This window comes from Scleropages formosus, chromosome 3 (assembly GCF_900964775.1).
Source record: "Scleropages formosus chromosome 3, fSclFor1.1, whole genome shotgun sequence".
NCBI lineage: Eukaryota > Metazoa > Chordata > Actinopteri > Osteoglossiformes > Osteoglossidae > Scleropages > Scleropages formosus.
In genome coordinates this window covers 10,283,838-10,297,620 of record NC_041808.1, presented here as the reverse complement: position 1 = coordinate 10,297,620, position 13,783 = coordinate 10,283,838, and positions in this window count along the sequence as shown.

Here is a 13,783-nt window from a genome sequence, read left to right as displayed (position 1 = left end):
ACTCTACCACCAGAAGAGGGAGCAACCACCCTGCCAGCAGTCAGGACAAGAACTTTGAACAAAGTTAATGCATCTGCTAAACATAAAGGATATTGTCATATCAGTATTTTTCATTAAGCAAACATTATAAATCAATAAATATATACAGAGGCAATTATTGTTGCTAGGATAATGTACACATTTATCCTCACTAGGTGTCTGTCAGTTGCCCAGATGATATGAAACAAATAAAGGTTACAATGAAAGAATGGATGTCTTTTGTGCGCCACACTTTTTATGGCAAAAAAGCAAACATTGCATCACCTCACAATGGTGTAATATTTCATACCCGTGTTGTAACCCACTATCTACTTCTGGTGTTGTTGAACTGTAGTGATTAATTGCTCATTAAACGGTCAAGTTTTATTGCGGTAGTTGCAACACTTATCTCACGACAGCTCCCTTTGGCCTTGTTACTCATTTCACACTACTGGTATGTTAATGTCTTGATCAAGTTGGACATTTTGGCTCCTTGCCTCCTTGGTTGTCCGTGAGTATCAGTGAACTCGGGGAGCAGTGTAAACATGGTACTGTTCCTCATGAGCAGGTCTATTCACTGGCCTTTAATGACACAAGGCCTGTCAATGAAACCCCTTTTGAACTGAGCTGACCCTTGGTCACCCCAAGAATCTCCCATCCATGCTTAATATTTGACAAGTATGCACCCCCTTCTGTTGGACACATCTCTACCCAGGGGACCTTAAAACCCTTCAAAGCGGGAACGGCGCCGCTGAGATACTGCACAGTCCAGATCTCGGAAAGAAAATACCCGTCCCTCTCTTGAAGATCTGCATGAAGCCCGACAGCAAAAAGTTCAATGAAATGTCCTTTTGTTTCAGATGGGTTGTTCTTACAAGGTGCTGCAGCGTGGCTGGTTTTGTCTTGCAAGGGTTTTAAACTTTTTGATATATTAATGTCGAAAGGCCAGCTTTCCTTCCAGCTCGACTGCATGGTGAATCTGCTGCTCAGCTGAACAAATCTGTGCAGGTGTTTCAAAAATGGGGGCCGCGGTAGCGCAGTGGCGCAGTCTCTGGTGGGTCTGGGGCTCGAGTCCTGCTTGAGGTGCCTTGCGACGGACTGGCATCCCGTCCTGGGCGTGTCCCGTCCGGGGTGTGTCCCCTCCTCCTCCAGCCTTACGTCCCGTGTTGCCGGGTTAGGCTCCGGTTCACCGCGATCCTGCTCGGGACAGGCGGTTTCAGACAGCGTGTGTGTTTTTCAAAAATTAATCTCATTGTTCTTTTTCACAATGCTTAATTGCTGAAGGAAGTCTCCTTGACGGCCTCTACAGCTCGTGCCGTTCGCTGTTGTCACAGTTTCAGCTTTTACAAAAGGTCTAACGTTTCCTTCTGGATTAAGCCTCGAAAACCCAAGTCTAGAATATTCGGTCTGTCATATGCTATGGGAGTATAAATCATTCTGTTTTTCTGCCTACAGGAATATTGTTTTCTTTTTATGAGATATGCCTGTTTGCCTTGGTTTCCAAGTGATTTAGAGAGTAATTTTGACCCCTGAAGTCCTCGGGTTCACCTGATGGCTTACTGGTCTTGGAAGCCTGTTTCTTCATAGTGACAACATGAAGAAACGCACTGCTGCAACGTGTTCCTTCCTACCATTTCACAAACACGAATTCACAAAGGCAGTACTACACAGTAACGTGTGAATATGAGCATGAATATGCCGCGACTGTGTTCATCTGTATGGTTGTGCAAATACTGTATGCCCCCAGTGAGCTACACCGGGTGGCAGGGAGCAGGTTGATAAATGGGTTTTAATTCTTTTTGCCAAACTGATGTATTGCCACAGAACAGCAGCTCTCCATAGGTGGCAAACCAGTGGTGTTGATGCCATTTCAATTTGGTTTCAAGCTGCAGACAGACTGTAGAGTCTGATTTCCCCCAGGGTTACAGTAAAACACCTGCGTGGTGTTTGCTCAGCTCCCACAAAACCATACGGTGTCTAGTCCTGGGTCTAAACTTTCTTCAGCGACTGTGGCGGACCTCCTCCTGAGGCTTCCTCAAAAATAGCTTCAGCTGCTTCCTGCCGCGGGGGTTCGACTGCCTGCTAATAACGCAACGCAACAACGTTTTTCTGAGTTCTTAGTCTGTCGATTTTTTGCGTCGATTGTGATTAGCGAAAGGTTACGGATTACAAATCACCACTAGTTCTGAGTGTCAGTTTTAGCCATAGAATCTTGCTGTCATATTTTGATTAAATTTGAGAATTTTCGCTCACCGTTCATTCAACATACACAGGATTGGATGTTACATCCCATGCACATGTTACAATGACTGTACACAAGGACCAACCCAACCATATCATACACACACACACAGACACACACTTTCTGACCTGCTTGCCCCACACGGGGTCGCAGTGAACCGGAGCCTATCCCTGCAGCACAGGCAGTGGGGATTCACCCAGGATGGGACACCAGTCCGTCACAAGGCACCCCAAGCAGGACTCGAACCCCAGACCCACCAGAGAGCGGGACCCGGCCAAACCCGCTGCACCACCACACCCCCCCTCCATATCATATAAGGAACACTATACTGAGAGATTTTAAACACCAATTTTCAACAAAATAATAAAAAAAAAAGATATTCCGCATTTGTCTGAACATTCTAGAAAGCCCTGAAAAGTTCTAGAAAAGTATAAAACACAGCAGCCATTGGAAGATTTTAGAAGACACGAGAACAGTCTAGAAAGTACCTAGATCCTAAAAGGTAGTGGAATATTTGATGCTTGGAACCTGGGTGCCAAGATTTTTCAGAATTTGCTAATTTCAATAATGTGGAATATTTGTCTAAAAACTGACGTATAGTATGAACTAACACAAAAATTAGGATTAATCAAACAGAACTGAATGGAAAATGCAAAAAAAAAAAAAAAATCAACATCATAAAATTTCTGTTACATTCATTTTACACACATATGCTGACTGACTCTACTTTCACTCTGTTTCAGTTGTATTCTTAAAATTATCTAGTGTCATTGCACTTGCATCCATCCATCAGTAACCACTTGTCCGATGCAGGGTTGTGGTGGTCCAGAGCCTATCCTGGAAACACAGGACATAAGGCAGAGTACACCATGGATGGGACACCAGTTCATAGCAGGGCAACCACACGCTCATTCACTCATCCGTACACACACCAAGGGAAAGGTAGCGTTGCCAGCTAATGTGAAACACATGGGCTGTGGGAGGAAACCAGAGTACCTAAAGCAAACCCACGCGAACAAGGGAAGAAAATGTAAACTGCAAACTGACAGAACAGCATTCGGACTAGGGTTCGAACCTACAGTCCATTAACGCTACCCACTGTGCCGCTTTGATGCCCACTCCAGTTACAGTATTTTGTAGACACATTTAAACTTTTACCAATGCTTTAACAAAGGTTTGCGCGACTAAATGAAAACAGCTCCTGCACTGTCTTTGCAACCGCCAGCGAGAAGAGAAATTTCCCACAGTATTAATGGGGGATTTTACTCAAAATACTCCGAAGCCCCCTGCTGCCAAACTACAGGCGGGTGCCTCCAAGTGCCAGACTAAGACTTTGCTACCGGGCTTATATTGTTTACACCAAGCAGTTGTCCTTTTCTTCTTTAATTGGATTTAAAAGACACAAATCGGAGGACATGATTCATGAAGTCTAGCAGGACAAATCCAGTACATCATTTGGTCTTAGCTCTCCAGGCTAATTAGGAATTGCTTTGAATCTTTGCTTGGACCATCTTCTCTCTTTCCATTTTTTTTTTCTTTTGTTGACCGGAGCGCTCAGTGAGAAAAAATACTGCCCACTTCCAGAGGAGCTTTCAGAAGGTCAGCCAGAGGATTATGTGAGTTCATATCAGGTTCTGCTGCTGGTCCAGGAGTCCGTCTTACCGTCTCGGCCAACATTTGGGCCTGAGCACAGCTTCTTCATCCAAAGTATAGGCAATGTTTTTAATTTAATTTAATTTAAAAAAAAAAAAGGTCATAGCAACTCCTGCCTTTTTTACACCCCCTTGCCACATGTTACATGGTCAGATTTATCAGACTCAATTACAAGACATGGAAAGTACAGTCCGGGTGGCTAATCGGATGAAGGGGACACTGTTGCTGTATGGGCGATGGGCAGACTCCACAAAAAGCTGTGAAATAGTGGCACTCAAACCAAGCTCAACCCCCCATGTCACAGCAAAGCAGACAGAACACAGACAGCATTACAATACTTTTATTTATTCAGCAGACACTTTCTCCAAAGCAACTTCCAGTGAACTCTATGTAGTGTTATCACCCCACACACCTTATTCACCGCGGTGACTTACACTGCTAGATACACTACTTACAGTGGGTCACTCATCCATACATCAGTGGAACACACTCTATCACTCACACACTACAGGGGACCTGAACAGCATGTCTTTGGTGTGTGGGAGGAAACAAGAGCAACCAGAGGACATCCACACAGGGAGAACGTGCAAACTCCACACAGACTGAGTGGGGATCGAACCCACGTCCTCTCACAGCACCCTGTGAGACAGCTGTGCCACCATGCCATCCAATATTTAGACAACAATAATGATATTTGCCATTCCCTGTAGGTAAACTGTCACCATACAGCAGTGAGCACATAAGGTCCATATAATCCTGTAGGTGGCAGCATATAACCTTACTATTTTGTCCAGCGACCCTGAGAGCCACCCTAGCTGGTGCGCTTATTTACAAGGACGATGGTCAATCCAACCACAAAAACTGCTGTTAACGTTACATGCACCTTCCACTGTTGCCACTGCATGGCTAGTGTGTGAGAAAAAGCGCACATCTTAATTTTATTTATTTGGTAGAAATCTTTAATGAGCCACAGAAATAGCGGACACAAATGGTTACCACAGAGGTAATAATTACCTAGGTAAATCATTAAGGAATTCTTGAGGCATCACGTTACAGCCAAAGAAAAACAAGCATTTGAATTCCTTCTCCTGCTCTAGCACCCTGGATGAAGGTACTTGCTCTAAACTGCTCCGGTAAAAATTACCCCGCTGTATAAATAAGTACAAACTGTTCGGAACCGAAAGTCAATTTTGAGAATGGTGTCACTCGAATGAATGAATAACTCAATATTGACTTTTGCACTTATTTTGCTGTAATGTGTACAATAATAGCAAAGAAAAGAACACGCACCTTAATTTATAGTTATGGCTTTAATGTTTTCTGTTTATTTAGAGGCACTCTGTAGCATTATTCTCAGATATCTTAGCAAATACCCTAAATCCAGATCAAGCACAAGTAAACCTAACCAAAAGTGTAGCTCAACCATGTTCCAAAAGCCTGCACTAGTTCCACTCACTGTTCCAGCATACTTTTTATTCTTGCCCATGCTAAGCACAGTTCTTACCACATCAGTATCCCTGGCTATGTCAGCCTAAGGTTAATTAAACACCCATGCTGACATTTCTAGACTAATTGTCTGTCTGATGCTGCGCGACGCTTTGATACGAGACGAAGGCACGGTGTTTGCGATGGGATCCCTGCAAGCAAACAGATGACTTGCTCTAGGTCCTTCAATCTGTACTTTGACACCGCGGTGGACCCAAGAGAAGCACAGTATGTGTATAAATTAACACACCCTTTTAAAAGGCAACTGAGGACTTTCACAGGTATGCAAACTTAATGGAGCTGCTCTCAGTCCCAGTCCTGGTGGATACCTATTGATGTTGATTTTTGTCCCCGCTTAGCTCTTAAGCAAATTGTCTTGGACTGTTTGTGTATAAATCCTATGAATCAAACCACATTGGATAAGTTACATGATTAAGCTTGATGACTCATTAAATTTGGAATAATGACAAGCAGAGTAGGGGGGTGCGGTGGCGCAATGGGTTGGACTGGGTCCTGCTCTCTGGTGGGTGTGGAGTTTGAGTCCCGCTTGAGGTGCCTTGCGATGGACTGGTGTCCCATCCTGGGTGTGTCCCCTCCCCCTCCAGCCTTGTGCCCTGGTTGCCGGGTTAGGCTCCGGCTCCCCGTGACCCTGTATGGGACAAGCGGTTCAGACTGTGTGTCTGTGAAGCAGAGTTTTCTGGACAATTTGTCGGTATGGTGAAAGTTTAAAGGACTTATAATGCTTAATGATTTAACTGAACCCAACAAGCCATTATACTCATTGATTAACTGAAGTTAAGTTGCCTGATAATGCAGCAGGTAGTGCAGGTGTTTCACAATGCCCGAGGTGTTGACGTGGACTCAGATCTGGTTCAGGCTGTATATCGTTTGCACCCCCCCCCCCTCCCCCGCAGTGAACTGCTGATGAAATTGTCTTCATTGTGTAAATGTATCAGTGAATGAGTGTGTAACTGCCTGCAATAGAGAGGTATCCCATCCAGGGTGTATCCAACTTCATGCCCTATGCCTCCACACCATTGCAATTCTCCCCTGGATAAAAAGTTATTGGTCATGGATTTATAGATCAACTGAAGTCATGATTGGTAGAACGGGAAATCGGTAAAAGGGGAAATGCAAGGAATACATGAAGAGTGAGAGATGCTAACAGAGGCAGGGAGAAACGGAAGAGAGAAGACGAGGTAAAGAAAGACTCAGGATAGTACCCTGTCTCCTGTTCTCTCTCAGGCATCACAAACTTCGATGTTACTTTTCCTCAGTCTGATTTAATAATAAAAAAAAAAGCACCTTGGTGTCACCAGAGAGAGTTATACTTTTTTGGATACAGGCTGAGGAAGTGGGAGACACTGGGGATGTGTCATGAATGATTCACATGCCTGTCTTGTCTGTCTGCTCAAATGAGCCAGCCGTCCTGTTCGGGCTGCTTAAATGGGTTCATCTCATCAGGAAAAGCTGGATTCGCTGACAGCGTCCACAGCGGAATGCAGACCGGGGCAGGTGTTTCACATTTTGCAAAGTGGAATGGACATGAGTATGAATGTTGAATTTGGAGCTGAATGGCATAACTTCAGATTGTTGTTAAAGGCTGTGAGTTTGGATGTGGCTTTGAGCCCGAATTTCTTATGGTTGCCGTGGTTTCCTCCCATGGCCGAAACACACGTGTTTCAGCTAAACTGGTGCCTTTAGTGAGCGTATGAGTTTGAGAATGAAAGTGTGTCCTTTCCAGAATGTATCCTGCCCTGTCTCTTATGCTTCCTGGATAGGCTCTGGATCACAGCGACCCTGTAGTGGACAAGCACACTCTAACCCCAAGTCACAGATAATCGAAGGCACGAACTAGCAACCTTCAAGTTACAAGTGCATATCTTTTAATGCTACGCTATCTCCTGCTATGGTATAGTACTACATCTTTGGAGTGAACCATCCATGAAGATAAACCACATGCTTTAGTTCACTAGAATGTGTCAACATGGATGTCTTTCACAGTGCAGTTCAAGAAGGAAGTTCTGTATCCTGGACCACCTCAGAGGAGACAACTCCCTCCATCAGTCATCGTTTTAAGTCCAGCTGTGGTTTCAGAAACTTACGGTGCTTACCTTGGAAGCTACGAACATCTATGTGAAAGAAATTGCCGAGCTCCTCTGCTCCGAGGCCAGCTGTGAAACCGTAATCTTGCAAGCTAACAGATATCGGCTATCCGCAGGGAGCTGTAATTAAAGACTGCGTCTCTTGGCTGCTGTTGAATCTGCACCCTGCTCACCTTGCCTCTTCCTCAACCCTTAATGAAATTCAAAACCTCAGTGAATCTTTTCCCTCTTTTGTCCACCTACGGAGCAGATGTGCAAAGGAGATAGCTTTGTTCAAGTGGCTAGACTCCATTAGGAGCAGATTGACGATAATAAAATAATTTGATTGGGCAGTCCAGAAATAAGTTAAATTAATAAAGGAAGGACGTTGAACTCGCTGCATGCAAAAGAATGATGAGAATGATAATGCAAGTTAGCAGCTATCTGCAAAGGGCAGTCTGCACTCATTCAAGTGGGAATAATAGTCAAGGACTCAAATCTTAATGAACAACATTGAAACTGTACCGTTGAGATGATATTCACTGTGAGGTCCGTGTAGTTTCAGGAGATATGATGCTTCTCTGTTGAGTGATAACCCTTTTCATGTTTTTTGCTCTCACTTCAGTGTCTTATACCTTTCATGCTATAAGATAGCAGTTTCATGAACTTTGTAATTAACTGTACTTACACTTGACAAAGGGGGTGTTATTGGGGGGTGCAACTTAGTTTATAGCTCTTGATCAATTTTTTATTTTTTTTGTGAATGGGAGCTGAGCCATAAGGTGAAGCTCTCCATTTACCGGTCGATCTACGTCCCTACCCTCACCTATGGTCATGAACTTTGGGTAATGATCGAAAGAATAAGATCGCGGATACAAGCGGCCGAAATGAGTTTTCTCTGCAGGGTGTTGGGACTCACTCTCCGTGACAGGGTGAGGAGTTCGGACATTCAGGAGGAGCTCAGAGTAGAGCCGCTACTCCTTTACGTTGAGAGGAGCCAGCTGAGGTGGTTCGGGCATCTGATAAGGATGCCCCCTGGACGCCTCCCTTTGGAGGTATACCAGGTATGGCCAACTGGACCTGAGGTCGGCCCAGAACCTGCTGGAGGGATTATATCTCACAGATGGCCTGGGAACGGCTGGGGATCCCCCAGGTTGAGCTGGAGGAAGTTGCGGGGGACAGGGGTGGCTGGGCCTCTCTGCTCTCCCTGCTGCTACCATGACCCTATTAGGACAAGCGGGATGGAAGATGGGTGGATTTTGTGATTTTTTTTTTTCACCAAAGTTCAGCACTTTACAATGGTCTGTCTTACCAGTCTATTACACTCCCTCTTATGCACTAGGAAGCACATAGGGAAAGCTGTAAGTTTCATTAAGAAATGTACCCACATGTCTTCCTAGTTCTTCTGCAGCAATTCACAGATAACCTTGGTTGGGTTGCTTTCAGTCTTCTGCTCAGTTTGTCCCAAATCTGTATTGCCCAGGTTACCCAGGTGTACTCATGCTTTTGACTGGTACTGCATATATTTAAAGGGGAATGCGGTGGCACAGTGGTTTGGCTGGATCCCACTCTTTGGTGGGCCTGGGGTTCAAGTCCCGCTTGGGGTGCCTGGCGGCAGACTGGCATCTCGTCCTGGGTGTGTCCCCTCAGCTTTGCTCCCTCTGTTGCCGGGTTAGGCTCGGGTTCTCCACGACCCCACTTGGGACAAGCGGTTTCAGCCAGTGTGTGTATATATTTACTGATGTTGTCCCCACAAGGAGCTAAACTGCTACTTGTGGTGGAACAACAGTGATTGAGTTCCAATAATCGTGTGCTGAAACCTAGCACTTAGCTGTTGGTGGTCCTGCCACACAGGAGCCTTCTGCTGTGGCACGTTCACAGCCAAGTTTTGTTTGTCAGTTCTACCTGCCTCCATCACATTTATTCATCTTCGGCAAGAATTGCTCCTCCCAGCTGCTCGCACGGGTTCTGATTATTTTTCCGTTAATCACTTCCTCATTAATTCTGGCTGATGTGCTGCACTGCAGTACAGACAAAAAATAAAACTTAGATAGTCCAAGCATTGTAGGCTGTCCTAATGCCATTTCAGTACTGCTATCCTGTATATTATCATATTGGAGCTTGATATGCCATGCACATCCTGTGTGTTGATTAGATGCTTTGTAAATATTTCCACCGAAGGCCTCGTGTAGTTTGGCTTGTGTAATTGAGCAGCAGTTAATGCCACAATGATCATCGCAATGATGGCGGTGAAGACTGCCATCAAGGCCGTGTTAGGTACACCAGCATGAAAACGTTTCTCATGCTGATTTCAATTCTGCGCCCCCACGCCTGGCAAACGAGGGCTTACTTGTCATTTTTATATGAGAAAATGGAACCCCTGCTGACAGCACCCCGTTATTGCACAGTTCAATCACACGACAGACACGACCATCTTAGACGTGAGCAATCGCGTTACCTTCGTCTGGGGAAAATGAGTCTGGTAGCTCAGTTTCAATTCACACCGCTAAGTGCTCTTGACTCTGTGCTTGTTTTCGAGTGCTTAGCAGGAAGGTCACAAGGTTTCTTATTAGGGAGTGGGTGGTTGTCTCAAAGTTGTAATCGTATCTGAATAATCCTTTCCTTACTCAAAACAGTAACTGATCTAATATATAACGTAGTACCCTGGGAAGCTAGGCCTTTCTTAGCATTTTAACATGGCAAAAGAAGTAGCATTTTCACCACACTATGGCAAACGTTTCTGAAAAGCAATCATGTTGTGCTTTGTGACCTGATGCAGATATATATTTTAAATATGTGCATGCATTTACTGGACACCAACGTGAAATGTTTCACACAGTTTGTGTCATCGTTAATGCGTTGCCTTTTAGGGACCGTTTTCGAAGCTAATTAGCAAGTGTGCTAACCAACTTTGAAAATTTTCGCCATAGCCTTGCCGCCAGTAATGATCACTGACGGACATTCGCTGCGCCGTCTCTTCTTGGACAAGTGCGGGCCTTGTGTGTCAGCCATCACACAGCAGTCGCTGTCAGTAGGAGTTCCTCAGATTAACCCACACGCCGCTGAAGCAATGCGATGCTAACTCCTCCCTTACGCCGCAAAACCAGCACAGGGAATCGGAGTATGATGGAACTCTGAGCCCTTTGGCTACTATGGAGAATTAACCCAAAAAGCACCTGTGGTACTTCAGTAGAAGTGATTATGAGAAACTAAATTAAGCTTTCTTGTGCACAGACCTAACAGCCATGCCCCAGTGGGCACTATCCATATAGAGTAGACAAGGCCTTCTCTTTGTAGCGGTTAACATACTGTGTACTTTAGCCAACAGAGGGGCAAAGTATGTTTAGATTAATCACTATGGAAAATTTAGCATTCACAAGCTTGTTAGTTTACTTAGATCTCTCAAATTTGCTGCATCATCAGTATTTACATTTACATTTATTCATTTAGCAGAGGCTTTTGTCCAAAGCAACGTACATCTCAGCAAAAGTACAATTTATGCATTACATTGAGAGAAGGAGACATAGCTGCAGACATGAAAACCTCAAGCAAACCTAGTTTGTTCCCTACCGCTTGCTACACCGAGGTTCATCGCTCAAGTATAAAACACAAATCCCGATACCCACACCAATTTTTTAAAAAAAATTTTTCTTTATTAAATATTATAAGATACACAAATGAGCAGTGCAATACCAGAGTAATGGCTGAATAAAGGTTGTATCTGGGGATGCATCTGGAGTTCCGATGCGTGAACAGTTATGCCATAGATGATCTGAAGAGATCTTGGGCGAAGTGGATCTGGAAAAGGTGGGTTTTCAGACCCTTCTTGAATATAGACAGAGTTTCCGCAGTTCTGAGTGACAGCGGAAGGTCATTCCACCACAACGGACCCAGAACTGAAGACCTCCGAGCTTTGCCTTTCGTGCGTGGGACCACCAAGCGAGCAGAAGTAGATGAGCGAAGGGGCCTGGCTGGGGTGTACCGGTTGATCAAGTCCTGTAAATAAGCAAGGAGCAGTTCTATTGATGCATTTGTACACAGCAACCACTGTATTTACTTTGTATTTACTTTCATTCATTTACTAGACAGTGAATACCATGTAGTATTTAGCTGACACCTTTATTCAGGTTGACTTACAGTGCTGGATACACTACAGTAAAGTCTCTGAACTTCATTCACCCATCTGTGCAGCAGAGCAATGCGACATATATATATTTATATATACACACACACTCTAGAGGCACACATTTTCAGAACCGCTCATCCCATACAGGGTCGCGGGGGACCGGAGCCTACCCGGCAACACGGGGCGTAAGGCCGGAGGGGGAGGGGACACACCCAGGACGGGACGCCAGTCCGTCGCAAGGCACCCCAAGCGGGACTCGAACCCCAGACCCACTGAAGAGAAGGACCCAGTCCAACCCACTGCACCACTGCACCCCCCTTCACTCTACAGGCAATTTACAGTTATTAATTCACCAGAGACACATCTTTGGACTGTGGGAAGAATCTGGAGCGCCCTGAGGAAACCAACATGAAGGTGTAGAACGTCCAGATTCAACACAGACTGAGCGTCCATCGAACCCACGTCCGCTCACACAGCAGCTGTGAGGCACCAACACATTTCCATTTACATTTATTCATTTAGCAGAGGCTTTTGTCCAAAGCGAAGTACATCTCAGCAAAAGTACAATTGATGCATTACATTAAGAGAAGGAGACATAGCTGCAGACACGTGACTCAAGTAAACCAAGTTTGTTACCTACCACTTGCTGCACCGCGGTTCATTGCTCAAGTACGTGCATAAAACACAGGATAGACAAATCCTGATACCCTCCAGAACACTATCTTGCCACCTTTATACTAATTATAAATGTTACATTCACAAACCAATATTATAATAGCTAGAAATGTCTAAAGCAAATTATCCTCAAGGCCTATTTCTTCCCAACCAGTGGGGAATCACCTATGCAGCTGCTTGCTGGGAGCCTGTTCCACTTTGCATCTCCAGACATCCTTTGTTCGTGGAGCTACAGGAGTCGGTCAATACGAGTGGACAGACCACAAGGCTGCGAGTAGCGCTGCTGTCTCACAGCGCCTGGGTGGTACAAGAGGACATGGGCTCGATCCCTGCTCAGTCTACGTGGAGTTTGCATGTTCTCTTTGTGTCTGTGTGGGTTTCTCCGGGTGCTCCGGTTTCCTCTCACAGTCCAAAGACATGCTGTTCAGGTTCCCCCGTAATGTGTGAGTGACAGAGAGAGTGTGTTCCACTGACGTATGGATGAGTGACCAGTGTAAGTCACCTTGGTGAATAAGGTGTGTGGGCTGATAACACTACATAGAGTTCAATGGAAGTCGCTTTGCAGAAAAGCTTCTGCTAAATAAATAAATGTAAATGTAAATTGTTCATTCTCACCTATCCCAAAAGCCCAGCACCTCTGCAATTCTGGATCCTTGCCAACACTCAGGGGCAGCTGCAGTGTCATGATCAGCGACCAGCCGGAATGAACTCTTTATTATTGCCATTGCTGCGGAATTAAAGACGGGGGCCGTGAAAGCAATTATTGCTGAAATAAGCGTGTGGCTTTGAATGAATGACCAGACACTCATAGGCTGATTATTGTAGAAAAATTACAGGCCAAACCTGCAAGATTCAGTTTTAATTTTCATGGTAAGGTCATTACATGACAATATAAATGTAAAGCTATTGTACTTTTGATATGGCATGACCAGGGGTCTTTAATGATAATGACAGGATCATCGCTCTCTTGGCATCATTAGGGTATTTCCCTCTAAGGTTCTGACTGAGACAATGAGATGACTTAAATAACAGTATAAAATTCAAAAGTTTTTCAAAAATATGAATCTGTTCTGAGTCTTCTCAAGTTTGGATGGCTTTTATACCTAATGCCACTGCTAGTGGGGTGAAATGTGGTGACAATTCTACGGGCCCGCACCTGGAGAGGGCCTACACAGATATCCCAGTTAGTCTGACTGTGGAAAAAGTCTTATTTTTTTACTCAGTTCCTAGAACCTACTGCAGCAAGTAAACACAGAAATCAGTATAAATATACAGAAAGAACCCCATCATCACACACACTGACTGAAACCACATGGCCTGAGCAGGGTCATGGTGAACCAGAACCTAACCTGCCAACACAGGGCACAAGGCTGGAGGGGGAAGAGACACACCCAGGACAGGACACCAGTCCCTCACAAGGCACCCCAAGCAGGACTCAAACCCCAGACTTGCCAGAGAGCAGGACCCAGCCAAGCCCGCTGTGCCACCATGCCCCGAACC